Source organism: Trifolium pratense, linkage group LG1 (assembly GCF_020283565.1).
Source record: "Trifolium pratense cultivar HEN17-A07 linkage group LG1, ARS_RC_1.1, whole genome shotgun sequence".
NCBI lineage: Eukaryota > Viridiplantae > Streptophyta > Magnoliopsida > Fabales > Fabaceae > Trifolium > Trifolium pratense.
In genome coordinates this window covers 11,654,796-11,675,788 of record NC_060059.1, presented here as the reverse complement: position 1 = coordinate 11,675,788, position 20,993 = coordinate 11,654,796, and the positions used below count along the sequence as shown (strand labels likewise).

General features: G+C 34.2%; 2 pseudogenes; both read left to right on the top strand.

The window, feature by feature from the left end:
• Positions 1–662: 662 nt before the first annotated feature.
• LOC123922892 lies at positions 663–16,173 on the top strand (annotated as a pseudogene).
• A 635-nt stretch (positions 16,174–16,808) lies between these two features.
• On the top strand, positions 16,809–20,699 carry LOC123922823 (annotated as a pseudogene).
• Positions 20,700–20,993: the final 294 nt, after the last annotated feature.

Here is a 20,993-nt window from a genome sequence, read left to right as displayed (position 1 = left end):
ATATTAGTTAAAGAAGAAAAATAATAAAAATATTTTGAGATTTATAATATCAAATTATTAAAAAAATAAAACATATTATTATCAATATAAAATTACTGGTTTTATCATAAAAACACTAGTCAACATGTCATGAACCATACAAAAATTATGTAACTTGTGATCATTTAACCTTACAGGGTCAGTACTGATACAGACTACAGTAGAGCCAAATTTTGAAACCGTTAAGAAGTTCCACATCGGTTGTGATATAGTTTGACTAAGTGTTTATAAACTAGAGGCAATCATCACTTTACAAGCCGGTTTTGTAAGGATGAGTTATGCGCAATACTCAATTATAAGATGATATCAAAGTTTATCCACGATTCGCTGGGCCATTTCGTCGGGCCGCCTGCAATCAGGTTTCTGATCGGGCCCTCCACCATTCATATCCGCCCCTCAAGCCCATAGCGCTTGGCGCGAGCGGGGGTGTTAAGAAGTCCCACATCGGTTGCGATACGGCCTGACTAAGTGTTTATAAACTAGAGGCAATCCTCACTTTACAAGCCGGTTTTGTAAGGATGAGTTAAACCCAATACTCAATAGAAACAATGTCCTTGGCAGTATTTATTATAGTGGTCCTTCTCTTCTCTCGGTGCCTATTTCCACACACAATGATTTAAACTAATCTTACTGGATTCATTATTCTGTCGGCATTGTCAACATCAAATTAATAATTGCATATACCCAAAAAAAGAAAGACATTAATAAAACTGAACTTTTGAATGAGTTGATATAGAAGATGTCACAAATTAAGATGATGGAATCACAAACATCTTTTACCTTGGTGACTTTGTTACTTCTCATTCTAAACTCACCTTTGGGAGTTCTGAGTGGTGCTGATCAGTATAGCAGAAGTGATTTTCCAGCTGATTTTGTTTTTGGTTCAGGCACATCTGCTTATCAGGTCAGCTTCCTCTTTCTTTCTTATAACTCTTTTTATACTGTTATGAAACATGGCATCGATAAGAAAAAGAGAGAAAATCAAACAGGTGGAGGGAGCTGCTTATGAAGATGGAAGAACTGCTAGCATATGGGATACCTTTGCTCATGATGGTTCTTTTTCTTCCTCCATTTCTTCTTATCATCTCTTTAACTAATTATTATATACTAAATACATAAGTTATTTCAGATACATATGTTTTAACTTTTAACTATATACTATACTATCATATATGGATATGGATGATTTTGGAACTTTTGTTAAAAAGTAGGCAAAATGCATTCACAGGTCCTTTAAGTTTTACGTTTGTATCAGGTTCTTAAGTTTTTTTAAGTTATAAATAGGTCCTTTAAGTTTTACATTTATATCGGATAGGTCTTTAAGTTTTTTAAGTAACAAATAAGTCCTATTTTTTTGAGGATCTATCTGTTACAAATATTAAACTTAAAAGACTTATTTATTACATAAAAGACTTAAAAGATTTATCTGATACAAACGGAAAACTTAAAGGACCTATGAATGCATTTTGCTTAAAAACTATACTCCTTTCCACCATACCAGATATATCGGTTATTCAATAAATTTTAAAAAAAATAAAATTTTGCTTATAATTATGGCTGAATTAAGTATTTAATAAGCTTTTCTTTCGTTCTTTCTAAGTTAGTAGTATAAGACTCTTATTAAGTAGTTTTAAATAAAACAGGTTTTGTGCATGGAGAAAATGGAGACGTAGCTTGTGATGGGTACAACAAATATAAGGTTAATAAATCAACACTACTTTCTTAATTTGTTGATCACCCATTTGAGGATTTTTTTTCCCCTCTAAAATCAAACAGAGTCTTATAAGTTTTTACTATAAAATAAAAAAAATGAGGCATAAGCTATTCAAACATTATAACGAATTTAATTATTTTCCTATAATCTATACAATGCAGGAAGATGTGCAGCTCATGGTGGAAACAGGCCTTGATGCTTACAGATTTTCCATTTCTTGGTCGAGATTGATACCAAGTAGAATTTATTTTTAATAACTAAACACTATTTTTGCGATCTTGCAAATGATGAGAAACATTGAAAAATCTATATATTTTTCTTCAGATGGCAGAGGACCTGTCAATCCTAAAGGATTAGATTACTACAACAATCTCATCAATGAGCTTATCAGAAATGGTTAGTTAAATATATCAACATTATACTAAAATAAAAAAATATCAGACATATTTTGATGCGTTAAATTTATATACATTATCAATGTAAAAAAGTTTTACACACACGTCCTTTGAAATGCAGGAATCCAACCACATGTCACACTGCATAACTATGATCTTCCACAAACACTGGAAGATGAATACGAAGGATGGCTTAGTCGTGATGTCATGTATGTATATACATTCCTCATCTCTTGCACATTGCGTTAATAAATTAGTGAAATTAAGTCATGATCAATTAATTCAAAAGTAGGGGCCGAAAAATCTGTCACTAAAATTAGTGACAAGTGATTTGAAAAAAATTAAATAAATTGGATATGTAAATGCAGAAGAGACTTCACAGATTATGCAGATGTGTGTTTTAGAGAATTTGGCGATAGAGTGTTGTATTGGACAACTGTGAATGAACCCAATGTATGCATTCGGTGGTTATGATCAGGGAAATGGCCCACCTCGACGATGTTCTCCTCCATTTTGTACTATAACAAACAACACTAGAGGCAACTCTACATTTGAGCTCTACTTGGTTGTGCATCATATTTTGTTAGCTCATTCTTCTGCTGTCAGATTATACAGGACAAAGTATAGGGTAGGATACATCATCAATTCTTTTTTCTTGTTGATATTATATGATGTTTACTTCTTTATTTATTTTGCGTACATACTTTCGTCAGTTGGTATGATTTGGTTTGTATTTGTAGGACCAACAACACGGATTTGTTGGTATATCTATCTATACATTTGGAATGACACCTCAAACAAATAAAGAAGAAGACATGGTTGCAACTCAAAGAGCCCGTAATTTTTTTGTTGGTTGGTAAGTTAGTAACACTACAGTTTCTTGTGTCGCTTTGGACGCCTAAATGGGGGGTGTCGGACATGTGTCCTAAGAGTGTCATACCTAGGGCAGGTTGAGACATCCATGCTTCATAGCCTTCAAATATGTCATTTAAATTTACACGCGTACTTAATTGCAGGATTATGGAACCATTGATCTATGGAGACTATCCAATCTCCATGAAGAAAAATATTGGTGCTAGAATTCCAACCTTCACAAGCTGTGAATCTAAACAAGTTCAAGGTTCATATGATTTTATTGGCTTAATTCACTATATTAATATGAATATCTCAGATAATTATGGCGCTCTCAACATCAAACTCAGAGACTTCAATGGAGACATGGCTGTAAATTTGATCTGTAAGCACTTGGTCAAAGATTAACAATGATCATATTAATTATATTCATACTCAATTTAATTAGCATCTATTCAATGCTAATGCATCACTATTTCTCAACAATTGATCAAGCAGGATAAGTTACTCAACATTTTCTGATTATTGCAGATGATGATCTGTTTTCAAATGCAGAGGTAACAATAATATCTTAAAAAATACTAAATCCCAATATTTATTGTTATTATTATTATTATTATTATTATTATTCTATGTTAAAGGTGAATAAATGTTGGAGTATATGGGGTTCGAACCCCGGTTCCTGCATATAAAATAAAAACACGTGTTGATAAATATGAACCTTCAACATGGTGACAACTTGGGTACCCATTTCTATAAAATGGGTAGAATAGCCCATCTGAGTTGGCAGCATCAAGACCATTCATTTATTTTTCATCATTTATGTTATAAAAAATTTATAATTTACAATACTAGTAACTCAAAATAGTTTAATTGCAAAAACACCCACTAAATTTTAACACTAAACTTTCATTCCATCCATCTTCATGTTTGCAGCATTCAACTTCTTCAAACTCCTGGGTTTTTTTTTTTTTTGAACTAGCAAAATTTTATTAAAAAGCACTTTGAGTACAAGCAATACACAAAGGACACATGATAGGAACAATTAGAACCCATCAGAAAAACAAAAAAGAAAGCAGTAACAATGAACCACCACACCTCTCCCTAAACACAGCAACCTAACAACAAGAGAAGCAAAAAATGGGTAATTTTCGTTTTAATTGTTTGTCAAAATTTCGAATCTTGATATGCCATAAACTGAAGTGAAATATTAGAGAGGTTTTGTAGAGAATGATTTTACGAATCTAATGAAACAAATTTCGTGTTTTTTGGACAATCATAGAGGGAGAAATCTAAAAAAATAAATTTCTTTCATGGAGTTCAAAGATTTACGAATTTCTCTGTAAACATCACTTTTTCTATGTTTAAGACTTGATTATTTTGTGTTAAGATTATTAGAAATGTTATTTCGGTCGAAACCCACAAAAAATCATACGAAACGGTGCTGAAAAACGGATTATACATGTGCTGGAGCGCTACCCGGATTTTGACCCGTTTCTGGTTCGTGGGTCAACCCGCTAGAGGTTGAAGATGATACTATTCATGTGTTTACCAAGCCTACTTGCGGATTAGAGAGAGTGCGAGAGAGTGTGATTGCTACGAGCGTCCGTTTTTTATGCCGTTTTTTGCGTTAGGTTCGATTTAACGAGCTTTATTTTAGTAATATTTTTTCTAAATTTTTTGTTGCGTCAAAGATATTTTTATAAAATATAACACCTTATATTAGTTAATTAAATATTTTTTAAAAATAAATTATTATGAAAAAAATATGTTACAAATATAATACTCTCTCCGACAATTATTATAAACAAAAATTCAATTTTTATGTTCATTGAGTAAGTGATATATCTAATATAATATATGGATAATATACATCAGTTATTCAATTAATCAAAAATATAAAGTTTTACTTTTAATAGTAACTAGAGATTCAATTAGTTATGTTACGGGTTGTCGGGCTTTCAGGCCGACCCGATTTTTTATTTTTACTTTTAGTGCTCAAACTCAACATTATAAATAACTAAAAAACAACTACACTATATTGTGCATACCAAAATTAGAAAATCAAATTAATGTAAATCATAGTAGAGCACATGAGAAATTATTAAACAACCTATTTTTTTTTGTCACGAAGGAGTACGAGCAACAAACCGATCAAATCATATGATCAATAATTCCCGCGCCCTATTTTTACTCATCCGCTACCTATAAGTTTTTCGCGCGTCCTATTTTTACTCATCCGCTAACTAAGAGTTTCTCGTGCGCCCTATTTTTACTCATCCGCTAACTACGAGTTTCTCGCGCGCCCTATTTTTACTCATCTCATACCTAGGAGTTTCTTGCGCGCCCTTATTTTACTCATCCGCTACCTACGCTCGTGCGCCGTATTTTTACTCATTCACTACCTACGAGTTTCTTGCGACCCTAATTTTACTCATTCGCTACTTACGAGTTTCTCGTGCGCCCTATTTTTTTACTCATCCGCTACTTAAGTAGTAAAAATGAGAAATTTGAGGAAAATACACCGTTCGATACTCAAGTAACGAATGATATTTGAAAAACTCGTACGGTGGCAAAAGAAACTCTTATAATATAAAGTATAAACTAAGTTCAAATCATCGAAAACATGTTACTTATATTTATGTTTTAAGTTTTTTTATTAAAATTTATTTGGGCTTGCGGGCCGCCCATGGCCCATCCGGGCTAGCCTATATTTTAACCGGACTTTATCGTGCCGGGCTAAAAAGCCCGAAAACAATTCGGGCTAGAATTTTCAAGGCCCAAACCCGGGGATAATCAGGCTAGACGGCCCGGCCCATTCAGGATAGCCCATTTTGCTAGCTCCAGGCTGTTAAAATTCTTAGAGATATATTTATTGGACTGGATGAGTTTCGTTAGCCTAATGGGCTCGGTCCGCCTAGCCTGTTTTGCAGACTTGCAGTAGAGTAACTTTGGCATAGAGAGAGTGTGTTTGTGAGAGGTGGTGGGTACTTGATGAATCTGAAACGTGTATAAAAATATAATAACTCCTCTCATTTTTTTCCCCTCCTAGTATCTCTCAATTTTTAGAATAAAAAATTTGATAAGTTTTTGACGGCTAAGGCCGCCAGTAAGTTTAAAGAAAAAAATTGATAAGTTTTTGACGGTTAAGGCCACCAGTAAGTTAAAGACTTTTTCTTAAATATTTTTTTTTTTTAAGTTTTTGGCGGTTTGTTTCATTTACTGGGGGCTTAGGCCGCCAGTAACTTACAGAGGGCCTAAACCGTCAATAAATTTTGTCGGTAAATTGATGTTTTCTTATAGTGAAAACATGGGGCCAACGGGTAAGCCCTAAATTATAGGCCACATTAGGGATGTCAATTTGCATCCGTCAGAGCGGATCCTCGCGGGAATTGCCCCGCTCGGAGTTTTACATAACCAATAATAAGTCACTTTACATTACCAAATTATAAGTTACTTTACATTACAAATAAAATATTTAATGTTATTTCTCCTCTTATATCCTTAACTATTTATTACTCTTTCTTTTTTCAATTCTTCAATTTATCTTTTCTATACCATTAATGAAGGACAACTTTGTATACTAACTCATAATTTTTTATTTTCCATACAACATTAATTACATTTCTTAATTTGTACAATATGGTTAAAACGACATATTGTGGTACGGAGGGAGTAATAAAGAAGTATATCTTCAAACTCGTGCATCCCTAAAAAAAAAAAAAGGTCATCTTTTTAGCATTAATTTATCATAAATTTCTTTTTTTAGCATGCTTAAGCTTAATAAATACTCCGAAATACTCTTTAACATGATATTTTAACGTAACTTAAAATTTAAGAGAGGGAGTTTTATTAAATGATTTTTGTTGGGTAAATCATTAATTAACGAGGATTATTTAACTTTACTAGACGATTAATCTTTAAAATAGAAGTTAACTTTAATTGGCACGATGATTAATGAATGGCTAATTGACTGGTGAAGATAAAACATTAGTGCTACTTCTAGCCCATAAAGGGACTACTACTAGAACATGAACTTTAATTATATGAAGAAAAAAAAAAAGAACTTTAATTATATATATATATATATATATATATATATATATATATATATATATATTAAAATAATTTTGTTTATGAAAATATATTTTAATAATAGAAATATAGTATAAGATAACAAATATTTTATAACCATACAAATAATTTTATAAGATAATTATTCGTTAATATTATACTTTATTTATTTTATTTTATTTTATCAAATAGTGTAGTGGTGAGAAATTTCACATTTAAAATAGATAAGTGAAATAACCAAGGTTCGAACCCTCCACCCTAATGTATATTATCTATATATTAGACTAGATATATCACTTACTCAATGAACATAAAAATTGAATTTTTGTTTATATAATTGTCGGAGAGAGTATTATATTTGTAACATATTTTTTTCATAATAATTTATTTTTTAAAAATATTTAATTAACTAAATATAAGGTGTTATATTTTATAAAAATATCTTTGACGCAACAAAAAATTTAGAAAAAATATTACTAAAATAAAGCTCGTTAAATCGAACCTAACGCAAAAAACGGCATAAAAAACGGACGCTTGTAGCAATCACACTCTCTAGCACTCTCTCTAATCCGCAAGTAGGCTTGATAAACACATGAATAGTATCATCTTCAACCTCTAGCGGGTCGACCCACGAACCAGAAACGGGTCAAAATCCGGGGTAGCGCTCCAGCACATGTATAATCCGTTTTTCAGCACCGTTTCGTATGATTTTTTGTGGGTTTCGACCGAAATAACATTTCTAATAATCTTAACACAAAATAATCAAGTCTTAAACATAGAAAAAGTGAGGTTTACAGAGAAATTCGTAAATCTTTGAACTCCATGAAAGAAAAAGTTTTTTTTAGATTTCTCCCTCTATGATTGTCCAAAAAACACGAAATTTGTTTCATTAGATTCGTAAAATCATGCTCCACAAAACCTCTATAATATTTCACTTCAGTTTATGGCATATCAAGATTCGAAATTTTGACAAACAATTAAAACGAAAATTACCCATTTTTTGCTTCTCTTGTTGTTAGGTTGCTGTGTTTAGGGAGAGGTGTGGTGGTTCATTGTTACTGCTTTCTTTTTTGTTTTTCTGATGGGTTCTAATTGTTCCTGTTGTAAAAACGGTTTACTGACTTTTTTAAAAAACAGAAAACAGATTTTTCAAAATTGGCAACGAATTAAATTATTGGCTGAGTCGCGTACTAGGTCGCTTTCTTTAAGACGTTTCGCGGAACTACTCGAAGGAGTGCACTGTAGTATATCGACCGCGAAGTCCCCAGGATAAAACAGCCGTTTTTAATGAAAAATACCGATAAATTACTGCACTGTAGTATCGGTCAGAATAACACCAAGTATGGTCGAAAATTTCGAACCACTCTAATTGATATACGAATATCAATTCTACGGTTTACAACCGTTCACAATATGAAACAACAAAGTAATTTTCGAAGAAAGAAAAAATTAGAGAGGAAAGAAAGCAGTTTCTCAGAATGCAGAGAAAAGAAAGTGTGAAAAAACTGAAGAATGAGAAGTGGTATTTATAGGCAAGGAGGGGGCTGGAATCAGAGAGATTTCAGGAGCTGAAGTTGCTCAGTCCAAGTTCAAAACCGTGGCACAAAAATAGGAAACGTGGGACACCTCATTTTTGACCGTTTAACATTTCAAAACGTGGCCAAAAAATAGGACACGCAGGCTTTGACCGTTTAACAGATAGAAATCCGTTCAGGACTTGGTCTAAGCACATTTAACATGTGCGAATTAAGGGACACACTAAAAGAAATTTTGAATTTAAATTTCTTTTTCTTAGTATTAAAAAATTAATATATCACCCAAGCCCAAGCCCAAGCCCAAGCCCAAGCCCGGCCCGAACCGAACCGAGCCGAGCCGGCCGGTCGGACGGACGGCGGCGGCGGCGCGCGCGCGCGCGTGTGATATTCGACATTGTGTGTGGTCTCCCTTTCTTACAAAAGTGGGTACCCCAAGGGCACACCCTTGGATTGCCAACTTGTGATATATAAACACTACCAAGTGGTGTGATTTTTCCAATGTGGGACTCAAAGAGCCTTTTTTCAATTCACACTACACATGGTTCTAACAAATGTGTTTACTTCAATACCAAGTTTCCTCTTATTCCTTCATCATGTTCCAACAATCCCCCACTTGAATTTAAAAAAGTTGTTTCAGTCATAACGTTAAACGTTTCAGTAAGATTGTGCATAAGCGAAGGTGAGCTAAGTCTTGGAACCTTCACGTAGCCAGTAAGAGCCTGATTAAGCAAGAGTGACGTTTAGTCTTGGAACTCTATCTCAGATTTTCCTCAAACCAGCACACAACCTTTCTTAAGGTGTTTTCTAAGGCTCGTGCATTAATGGCCCTGCACGTCTATCCCAGTTTCATGAATGCTCTAGGAATTCGCCCCGAAATTCCAGAGAAACCGGCCTCAGTTCCACATTCATATAGGTGATTCTATCAAGAGTACTCCTGATGTACTCCACTCCTATAGAGTATAGATTCCATTAAGAGTTTTGCTAACTCAACCTTTATCATTACAGGATTCATGCTTCTCAATTTGCATGTTCATCTCATATTACTCACAACTTGTTGTTTACCCATTGGAACCTAATTCTTGGGATCTCCAGTCTTTTAGGTTGGGTTACCATCATAAGTAATTCACTTCATAGGCATTAGTCCCATCTTGACAGATGTATTTTGGACTTTCTCTCTAGCCAGTCCTTTCGTCAAAGGATCTGCTAGGTTATCATTAGTGCGTACATGATCCACTCTCACAGCACCTGTAGTGATGAGCTCTCTCACTGTGCTGTGCTTTCTTCTAATTTGACGTCTTTTACCGTTATAAAAACGATTCTCAATTTTAGCGATAGCTGCAGTACTATCACAATGGATCAAGACAGCAGGCATAGGTTTTTCCCATAAGGGAATCTCAGATAACAAGCATCTCAACCAGCTTGCTTCTTCACTAGCAGTTGCTAGTGCTATCATTTCAGATTCCATAGTGGACTGTGCCAAAATGGTCTGTTTCTTAGACTTCCATGATACAGCTCCACCGGCTATACTAAATATAAAGCCACTAGTAGCTTTGGAATCATCTGACAAGGTGTTCCAATCAGCATCACTGTACCCTTCAAGTACAGCTGGAAATCTCTGATAGTGTAATCCGAGATTCATGGTCCTTTTCAGGTATCTCATGACTCTCTCAATAGCGTGCCAATGCTCATTACTGGGTCTGCTGGTAAACCTACACAAGAGTCCCACGACATAGGCGATGTCGGGTCTAGTACAATCAGTGGCATACCTAAGACTACCAATGATGCTCGCGTATTCTGTTTGTCTTACGCTATCACCAGTGTTCTTAAACAGTTTTACACTGGGATCATAAGGTGTGCAGGCAGGTTTACAGTTAAAGTAACCGTATTTCTTTAGGATCTTTTCCACATAATGTGATTGATCTAGGGATATCCCCTTCTCAGACCTAGTGATTTTTATTCCAAGAATCACACTAGCTTCTCCGAGGTCTTTCATATCAAAGTTGTTACTCAACATTGATTTCACATTATTTATGGCAGAAAGGTTTGAGCCAAATATCAACATGTCATCTACATAGAGACATATTATAGTGCAAATGTTGCCATCACTTTTATAGTAAATGCATTTGTCACTCTCATTGAGTCTGAACCCATTCAATATCATTAAGTTATCAAACTTTTCATGCCATTGTTTCGGAGCTTGTTTAAGACCATACAGAGATTTATCTAACTTGCAGACCTTAGTTTCTTGTCCATGTATAACAAACCCTTCGGGTTGTTCCATATAGATTTCTTCTTCTAAGTCACCATTTAAAAAAGCAGTTTTAACGTCCATTTGGTGTACAATTAAGTTATAAATAGCTGCTATTGAAATAAGTACTCGAATGGACGTTATTCTAGTGACAGGTGAAAATGTGTCGAAGAAATCTATATTTTCTCTTTGTCTAAAACCTTTGGCTACAAGGCGAGCCTTGTATTTTTCAACCGTGCCGTCGGGTTTTAGTTTCTTTTTCAAAATCCATTTACAACCAATTGGTTTGCAACCGGGAGGTAAGTCTACTAAGTGCCATGTTTTGTTAGATTCTAGAGAATCCATCTCATCATTAATAGCTTCTTGCCAAAGATCTGCATCCATCGATGACAAGGCTTCTTGAAGATTTGCTGGATCTTCATTCAATGTAAAAGTCGCATAGTCTGGACCATAGTCTTTAGCCACTCTTACACGTTTGCTTCTACGAAGTTCATTTTGTACTTCGTCATTGCTATCATCATTTGGTATCACTGGTAAGTGACTCGACTCAGGAATATTATCCTGTTCAGTGCCCCCACTATTTCTTGATTTAAAGGGAAATTTATTTTCATAGAAGTCTGCATCATTAGATTCTATGATCACTTTTTCATTTAGGTCGTAAAACCTATATGCTTTACTGTTTGCTGCGTAACCAATGAATACACATTCATAGGCTCTACTAGCGAGTTTAACTCGCTTCGGGTCCGGTTTACGGACATAGGCTAGACATCCCCAAGTTCTTAAATAAGACAAGTTTGGTTGTCTTTTCTTTAATATTTCATAAGCAGATTCGCTTCTTTTAGATTTGGGAATTCTATTCAAAACAAAGCAGACAGTCAAAATTATTTCCCCCCACCAATGTTTAGCGGCACCGGAATTTAACATAATAGCAACTACTAATTCAGTAAGAGTTCTATTCTTTCTTTCTGCTTTACCATTCATTTCAGGGGAATATGGTGCAGTCGTTTCATGTATAATTCCGTGTTGTTTATAAAAATCATTAAATAAACTAGAATTATATTCGGTTCCCCTATCACTACGAAGTCTCTTGATTTTCGTATTAAATTGATTTTCTATTTCTTTCACAAAAATTTTGAACATATCAAAAGCATCACTTTTATTTTTCATTAAATAAACAAAAGTATAATCTGAACAATCATCAATAAAAGTGATAAAATAACGTTTGTTATTCCTAGTCATGGTTCCATCTAGTTCACATATATCAGAATGTATAAGGTCCATTGGTTCAGATTCTCGTATTACTGACTTATGTTTGCTCTTTGTTATTTTAGCTTGACTACAAAATTCACATTTTTCTATTTCATTAAAACTAAGTTTAGGAATTAATCCTAAGTTACTAATATTCAAGATTGAGCGTTTATTAACATGACAAAGTCTAGAATGCCAAATATTAAAATCACACAAAGAGTAAACAGAAGGAGAAATTTTATTAATAATAAATTCATCAACATTCAGCTTAAACATGCCATCAGAGGCGTACCCTTTCCCAATAAAAATACCATTCTTAGTGATGGTGTACATATCAGCCCCTATAGTTTGATTAAACCCAGCCTTATTCAAGAGGAAACCAGAAACAAGATTCTTCTTCATCTCAGGAACATGAAGGACTTCCTTCAAGATAAGAGTCTTTCCAGATGTGAACTTCAGAACTACATCTCCAACACCAGCAACATCAGATGTATGAGCATTACCCATCTGCACCTTCTTATTTTCAGCATTCGTGTATGTTTTAAACATAGCACGATCATAACAGACATGGCGGGTAGCGCCTGTATCTATCCACCATCCATCAGTACCACCGACCATATTAATTTCGGTGATCATAGCAGCATATGGCTCATCAGCCACATTCACATTAATATGTGCAAGATTAGCCGGTTTAGGCCTCTTTGGATTTCTGCACTTCTTTGATATATGACCTGTTTTCCAGCAATTGAAGCAGTAAAATGGCTCAACAGCGTCATTTCTAGGAGGTGGTTGTTGCTGATGTTGTTTAGCAATATGGCCCCTAACTGGGTTACCATTCTTAACTCGGTTTTGAACGCGGCTCTGATTCTGATTTTTCAAAGGTTTGCCCGTAGGCTTCAGAGCTGCACCGAATTTCTTTTTATTGGTGTTAGAAACAACCAATATCTTTTCTTCCTCTTTCATATCCTGTTTCCGGGATTCTTCTTCTATACGAAGACGGGTAATCAGACCCTCAATGGAAAATTCCTTTGTCTTATGACGGAGCTGATTCTTAAAGTCTTTCCAACTAGGGGGCAGCTTATCAATAATAACAGAAATCTGAAACTGCTCATGTAAAGGCATACCTTCGGTTATTATCTCATGAGCAATTTTCTGCAGTTCATGTGACTGCACTTCCACTGACCTTTCATCAACCATCTGGTATTTCAAATACCTACTCACAGCATACTTCTTCACTCCAGCTTCCTCAGTATCATACTTCTTGCTAAGAGCCTCCCACACATCACTGGCTGTATTATAGGTTCTGTAATAATCATACAGATCATCCTCTAATCCATTAATGATATAGTTTTTGCAAACATAATCATTATCAATCCAGAGCTGCCTATCTATTTCTAGTTGCAGCGCTTTCTCTTTAAGCTGTTCTGCCGTGGCCTTGCCTTTGTCTTTTTCGGCAGATACAGCATCACCGTTGGTGTTAACGGTCTGTTCATTAGTTCCAGAAGCAGAAGCTTCAACAGGAACCACAGGAATGGGCTGTTTCAAAACGTAGGCACACTTTTTAAGAGTCAGGAAGAAAAACATTTTTTGTTGCCAACGTTTGAAATGATTGCCCTCAAATTTAAACGGCCTTTCGGTAGCACCGACAGATGAATTACCAATAATCTCTTCGTTTGCCATGATATTTTCGAAACGTCTTAAAATTGTTGTAAAAACGGTTTACTGACTTTTTTAAAAAACAGAAAACAGATTTTTCAAAATTGGCAACGAATTAAATTATTGGCTGAGTCGCGTACTAGGTCGCTTTCTTTAAGACGTTTCGCGGAACTACTCGAAGGAGTGCACTGTAGTATATCGACCGCGAAGTCCCCAGGATAAAACAGCCGTTTTTAATGAAAAATACCGATAAATTACTGCACTGTAGTATCGGTCAGAATAACACCAAGTTCTCAGAATGCAGAGAAAAGAAAGTGTGAAAAAACTGAAGAATGAGAAGTGGTATTTATAGGCAAGGAGGGGGCTGGAATCAGAGAGATTTCAGGAGCTGAAGTTGCTCAGTCCAAGTTCAAAACCGTGGCACAAAAATAGGAAACGTGGGACACCTCATTTTTGACCGTTTAACATTTCAAAACGTGGCCAAAAAATAGGACACGCAGGCTTTGACCGTTTATCAGATAGAAATCCGTTCAGGACTTGGTCTAAGCACATTTAACATGTGCGAATTAAGGGACACACTAAAAGAAATTTTGAATTTAAATTTCTTTTTCTTAGTATTAAAAAATTAATATATCACCCAAGCCCAGCCCGAACCGAGCCGGCCGGCCGGTCGGACGGCGGCGGCGGCGCGCGCGTGTGATATTCGACATTGTGTGTGGTCTCCCTTTCTTACAAAAGTGGGTACCCCAAGGGCACACCCTTGGATTGCCAACTTGTGATATATAAACACTACCAAGTGGTGTGATTTTTCCAATGTGGGACTCAAAGAGCCTTTTTTCAATTCACACTACACATGGTTCTAACAAATGTGTTTACTTCAATACCAAGTTTCCTCTTATTCCTTCATCATGTTCCAACAGTTCCTATCATGTGTCCTTTGTGTATTGCTTGTACTCAAAGTGCTTTTTAATAAAATTTTGCTAGTTCAAAAAAAAAAAAAACCCAGGAGTTTGAAGAAGTTGATTGCTGCAAACATGAAGATGGATGGAATGAAAATTTAGTGTTAAAATTTAGTGGGTGTTTTTGCAATTAAACTATTTTGAGTTACTAGTATTGTAAATTATAAAATTTTTATAACATAAATGATGAAAAATAAATGGATGGTCTTGATACTGCCAACTCAGATGGGCTACTCTACCCATTTTACAGTGATGGGTAGATAAGAATTTGCCCTTCAACATTATTAAGAGAGTATGTGTTGCCACGTTGCTTGAGTTTTAACCGTATAGAAAGTTAGAAACCAAAAGTGTTGATTGGAAATATTTTGTGAACTAAAAGTCATAAATTTTTTACAGGAATTAAAAAAGAAGATTTTGCATATAGGAAAACAAAGATGTTTGAAATTTTAAGAATATCATTTCAATGTAGCATAGTATATAAGTAACAAGCTTTTTACTTGATTTAGTATTCTGTAACACCATGGTATTTACAAAAAGAACTCGACAAATTCAAGCTTCTTTATGGCAATCCTCCTCTATTTATTCTTGAAAATGGTCAACGGACAGCAGGCAATTCGTCACTCCTAGACTTGTCAAGGGTGAAATACTTTCATGGATATATTGGTGCAGTGCTTGATGCTTTGAGGTATGATAATTCATCTCTGAAATAGTTTTCTTCTTGTCAGGACTTGAACCCCGACTTACTAAGAATTTTAATACCGTCTCTAATGCTAATTAATGTTATGTTAAATTTTGTCAGAAATGGATCAAATGTGAAAGGATATTTTGCATGGTCCTTTATGGATGTGTTTGAGTTGTTGGATGGATATAGTGCAAGCTATGGCTTATACTATGTCGATCGCAATGATCCAGAGTTGAAGAGATACCCAAAGCTCTCTGCAAAATGGTACAAATGGTTTTTGATGGGAAGAACAAGTTCTATTGAACTTGTTGAGAATGAGAAGGATCCATCACTTGTTTCTAATCTTGGTCCCTTGTTTGAGTAATTTTGCTACATATGCTTGCTTTCACTTCATTTTCCTATAATCTATACAATGCAGGAAGATGTGCAGCTAATGGTGGAAACAGGCCTTGATGCTTACAGATTTTCCATTTCCTGGTCGAGATTGATACCAAGTAGAATTTATTTTTAATTACTAAATGCTATTTTTGTTATCTTGCAAATGATGTGAAACATTGAAATCTATTTCTTTTTTTTTTCAGATGGCAGAGGTCCTGTTAATCCCAAAAATTGAACAAGAAAAAACAATCAATAATCAAAATCAAATAACAAGAGTTGGAAAAAATTGAGATTTATTTTTGTATTGTTGATTTGTGTTCAATGATGTGTGATTGTGTAATTTTTATGTACTTTGAAAATTGATATATTGATATATGGGTGGCTGTTTTCTGATTTTGTTGAATTATGAATCTGTTTGTTGAGAAATGCAACCTCAACAGAGCTCAAGAATCAACTTGGGTGAGTTGAAAGTATAGATTGTAAAGAATCAACGAGGATAGTGAAAAAAAGATGAAACTGTAAATTTTTTTTTTTTTTTTGAATAAGTTTATGAATATGATGGAGAAGATGATGAAAAGTAGAATATACTTACATGATACTAATATAGACTTACATGATTCAATTGTTCTTTTTTTAACAAAGAAATTAAATGGTTAAAATTAAAATAATTAGTAAATTCTATGGTGGACCATTTATAACGTTGGTCCAACTTATACATTTGAGATTAGAAATTAATGAAAATGACATTTTTGACTAATAGAAATAAATTTAAGGGCGTAACCAAAAAAGAAAGAAATAAATTTAAGGGATCAAAATTGCAACATTTATTAATTAAGGGATTAAAAAAATAAAACTTGAAAATTAGTTAAGGGAAAAAAACAGTAATTAAGCCTATATTTTTTTAAAAAAATTAGAAATAGAATAAAATGACATGGATTTGGTATTGTCTTGTTTAACTCAATTGCATTTAATGTAAGCACTTCTGATCTTGAAAAGCAAAAATGATTAAATAAAAGAGAAAGGTAGGTAGAATGAATATATGCCAAAATATCTTACCATGCATCTTGTTTGTTATTGTTATCCTCTAGCGGCGTGGATTTTGTCACCACCAGTCTTATCTTTTACTCCAACAACATAGTACTAGTACTATGTGGCTGGTGTATGATAAAACATAAAAGAAGAAGAAGAAAAATGGAACAAGAAAAATATTTGATCCTTGTTTTGTTTTTGCTTCTAAATTTGGCTTTAGCTATAGGGGTGTTGTTGAGTAATGAATCTAATGATGCATATGATGATTATAACTATAGCAGATATGATTTTCCAGATGAGTTTGTTTTTGGGTCAGGTACCTCAGCTTATCAGGTAGAAGGAGCTGCTAATGAAGATGGAAGAACTCCAAGCATTTGGGATACCTTTGCTCATGCTGGTTAAGTCTTTTCTTCTTGTTTCTTCTTTTCATTTTTGGATATTGCATGCACTCCCTCCAGCCTTAATTATTAGCAGAAATTTACTTTTTAGATTCAACGAATAAATAATGAATCTGAAAAGTAAACTTTTGCTTATAATCAAGACGATATAGACTAGATACATCAGTTATTCAATCAATTAGAAAAGTAAACTTTTGTTTGTAACTAAGGATGGAGTAGTACAACTTAACCATGCAAGTTTTACTTTTCATTCACTTCAACTGAGCATTATAAACCATTTCTCATATATGCTATCATTTTGTTACTCAAAGGGTTTGCATATGGAGGAAATGGAGATTTAGCCTGCGATTCGTACCACAAATACAAGGTAAACAATACACAAAGCTTCTATCTGTCTAATTTTTCCTAGTGATACATTCTTTATCTGTTGATGCAGGAAGATGTGCAGCTCATGGTTGAAACCGGCCTTGAAGCTTATAGATTTTCCATTTCTTGGTCAAGATTAATACCGAGTATTCTACTCAACTTAAAACTTTAGTACACAGTGATAAACAATGAAATTTAATGTTCTTTATGTACTTTTGCAGTAAAGACTGAATGTGTTTGAAAATGCTTTTATTTCTCCTCAGATGGTAGAGGACCTGTCAACCCCAAGGGATTGCAGTATTACAACAATCTCATCAATGAACTCATTAACAATGGTTAGTTACGAGTTTCTTAATTTCATTCAAGATAAAACATGCCTTAATTAAGATTTCATTCAAAATTTATGTTTGTTCAAGTAATACAAGTCTTTCGCTTATGCAGGAATCGAACCACATGTCACACTACACAACTATGATCTCCCACAGGCACTTGAGGATGAATATGAAGGATGGCTTAGTCGTGATGTCATGTATGTTCGGTGCTCCTATAGTGTATACATTATAATGAATAAAATATAGCGCGGTACCCTCAAATCTAGGAAAAACCTTCATCTTAAGGAATAAAATAAGACTATTCGTTACTCGTTAGTTCCCTTAAAGTCGGTCACTATGTGATTAATCATCTTAATTTGAGTTTATAGTTAATATTATGATTTTCCTCGCCTCACTTGCTCATATGATCTTTCGTCAAACACACTTCAATGTTTTGAAGATTTCTTATCCTAAATAATGTGTTTATTAGGAAGAAATATCCTTATATTGCAACTTTTGACAGAAATGAGAATTATGACTTGAATGTTGATGCAGAAAAGACTTCACAAACTATGCAGATGTGTGTTTTAGAGAGTTCGGCGATAGAGTCAAGTATTGGACTACTGTGAACGAGCCCAATATCTTTGCCATAGGTAGTTATGATCAAGCAATCACCCCACCTCAGCGATGTTCTCCTCCATTTTGTGTTATAGAGAGCACTAAGGGCAACTCAACATTTGAACCGTACTTGGTAGTTCATCACGTTTTGTTAGCGCATTCTTCAGCTGTGAGATTGTATAGAAGAAAGTACAGGGTATATCACCTAATCTTTTTTCACACCAGTACTTTTCTTGTAAACTTTTGTTGATTCCCTAGAGACTAATTACATTTCAGGAGGAACAACACGGATTTGTTGGTATCTCTCTTTATACATTTGGATTAGTTCCTCACACAAATACAGAGAAAGACAGGGCAGCGTGTCAACGTATCCGCGATTTTTATCTCGGTTGGTAAGTTTCTAATTCTAACATTGATTGTAAGATTTTCTCTTCTAATATTTTTGGTTACTGTTTATGACTACACTGTATATGGATATGACAGTCTCATCTCTCATGTGCCTGTTTTGTTGCAGGATTATGGAACCCTTGATTCGCGGAGATTATCCCAAAATTATGAAGGCAAATGCAGGGGCAAGAATTCCAGCATTCACAAGTCATGAATCCGAACAAGTTAAGGGTTCCTATGACTTTATTGGCATAATTCACTACACCAAATTTAATGTCACAGACAATTCTGATGCGCTGAAGTCAAAACTGAGAGATTTCATTGCAGACACGGCTGCGACGCTACTCGGTATGTGTTGTATTATGTTTAAGTGTAGTAAATTTCAAATATTAAAGTGATATAAACCTGATGTACTTATTGCATTCACCTCATCTTTTTCATTATGATTCTGATGTTTTCCGTGGTTTTGCAGGTGTAGAGGCTATACTTACAGAGGACGAGTTAACGGTTAAAAAACTAGTTATGATTATCATCGTAATTAATTGGTCAATCACTAGATTACTTCTATATACAAACTATCTTTATTGACTTGACTTGACTCAGTACCCTGTCGTACCATGGGCTTTACGAGAAATTCTGGATATATTCAAGATTTTTTATGGCAATCCAACTATATTCATTCATGAAAATGGTATGTTTACTTCTCATTCAAGATTTCATTGATTACAACATTCTTTTAGGAAAATGGTATATGGATGTTGATAGAGGTTTAAATTTAATAGAATTAATAATAAATTGCGGCCCAAAGGTTTTTCTTTGTCATAGAAAGACAAATAACATTATCACGAGGTGTAGCCCTGTGGTAAAAGGGTTAGGACGCTGAAAGAGTTTAAGACGGAGGTCCAAGATTTGATCCCTGCTGCTAACATTTCTCTCTCCCCTCTAACAATATACTAACTATACTAACATTTGCATGGAATTGTAAACTTAAGCCTCAAGGGATTTAACAATGATTTTGTGAAACATTTATCACGCTTGATATCATTGTTTAAATTAATGTTTCATAAGAAGTTCCAATGGATTGAATTATCGATAAAAATCGGGTTTGTCATGTTAGGCCAACGGACAGCAAGCAATGCATCGCTCCATGACGTATCAAGGGTGAAATACTTGCATGCATACATCGGTAGTGTGCTGGATTCCTTGAGGTATATATGTGATTGCTACTCCATCTTATATTCTTATTATCTGTTGAACAATTTGATCTCAAAAATGTCTTTGAAGCAAGTTATCATCGAATAAATTATACGCTATGCTTTGATACACCATCTTATTTTTTTCAGAAATGGATCAAATATAAAGGGATATTTTGTGTGGTCTTTTATTGATTCATTCGAGTTGCTGGATGGATATAAATCAATCTATGGACTGTACTTTGTCGATAGGAATGATCAAGAGTTGAGAAGATATCCAAAGCTCTCTGCAAAATGGTATAACCAATTTTTAAAGGGTACAAGATCCTCTCTAGTTGGTGCGATTGAACTCAAGAACGATTCATCGCTTGTTTCTGTTGAACTCAAGAATGAATAATTTGTATGCCTTACCGTGTTGTTACATAATGGTGTTTCTTTTGATAGTTTTTCAGTTTTTTAAGTTAGTTGGTAGTTGTTTGGGTGGTTAAGAAATCTGTTAGTAAGTAGTCACTCATTATTAGAAGTCATGTGTTGTCTATTTGGGCAATGTAGTACTATAATTTTCGAACTAAAAACTTAATTAATCACAACTTAAACAACACCTAAAGTTTATGGCATAGGATTGAATTAAATTGTGTAAAAATATAGCTCTCCGTAGATATTATAAAAAAAATAGACACGTATATTAATATATGAATAAAAATATGTACATATATTAATACATTAAACAAAATCTACGTTAATTATTTTCTTTAACTTCTATAATTATGTGAATGTTTTGTTTTTTTAGCGGCAAAAATATATTATGAAAAGTTGGCATTAATATATGTGAACGTTGGCGTTAATCTTAATGAAACGTTGGCTATTAAATTTTTTCTAATGTTGGCTATTCAATTTTTTTACGAAGTTCC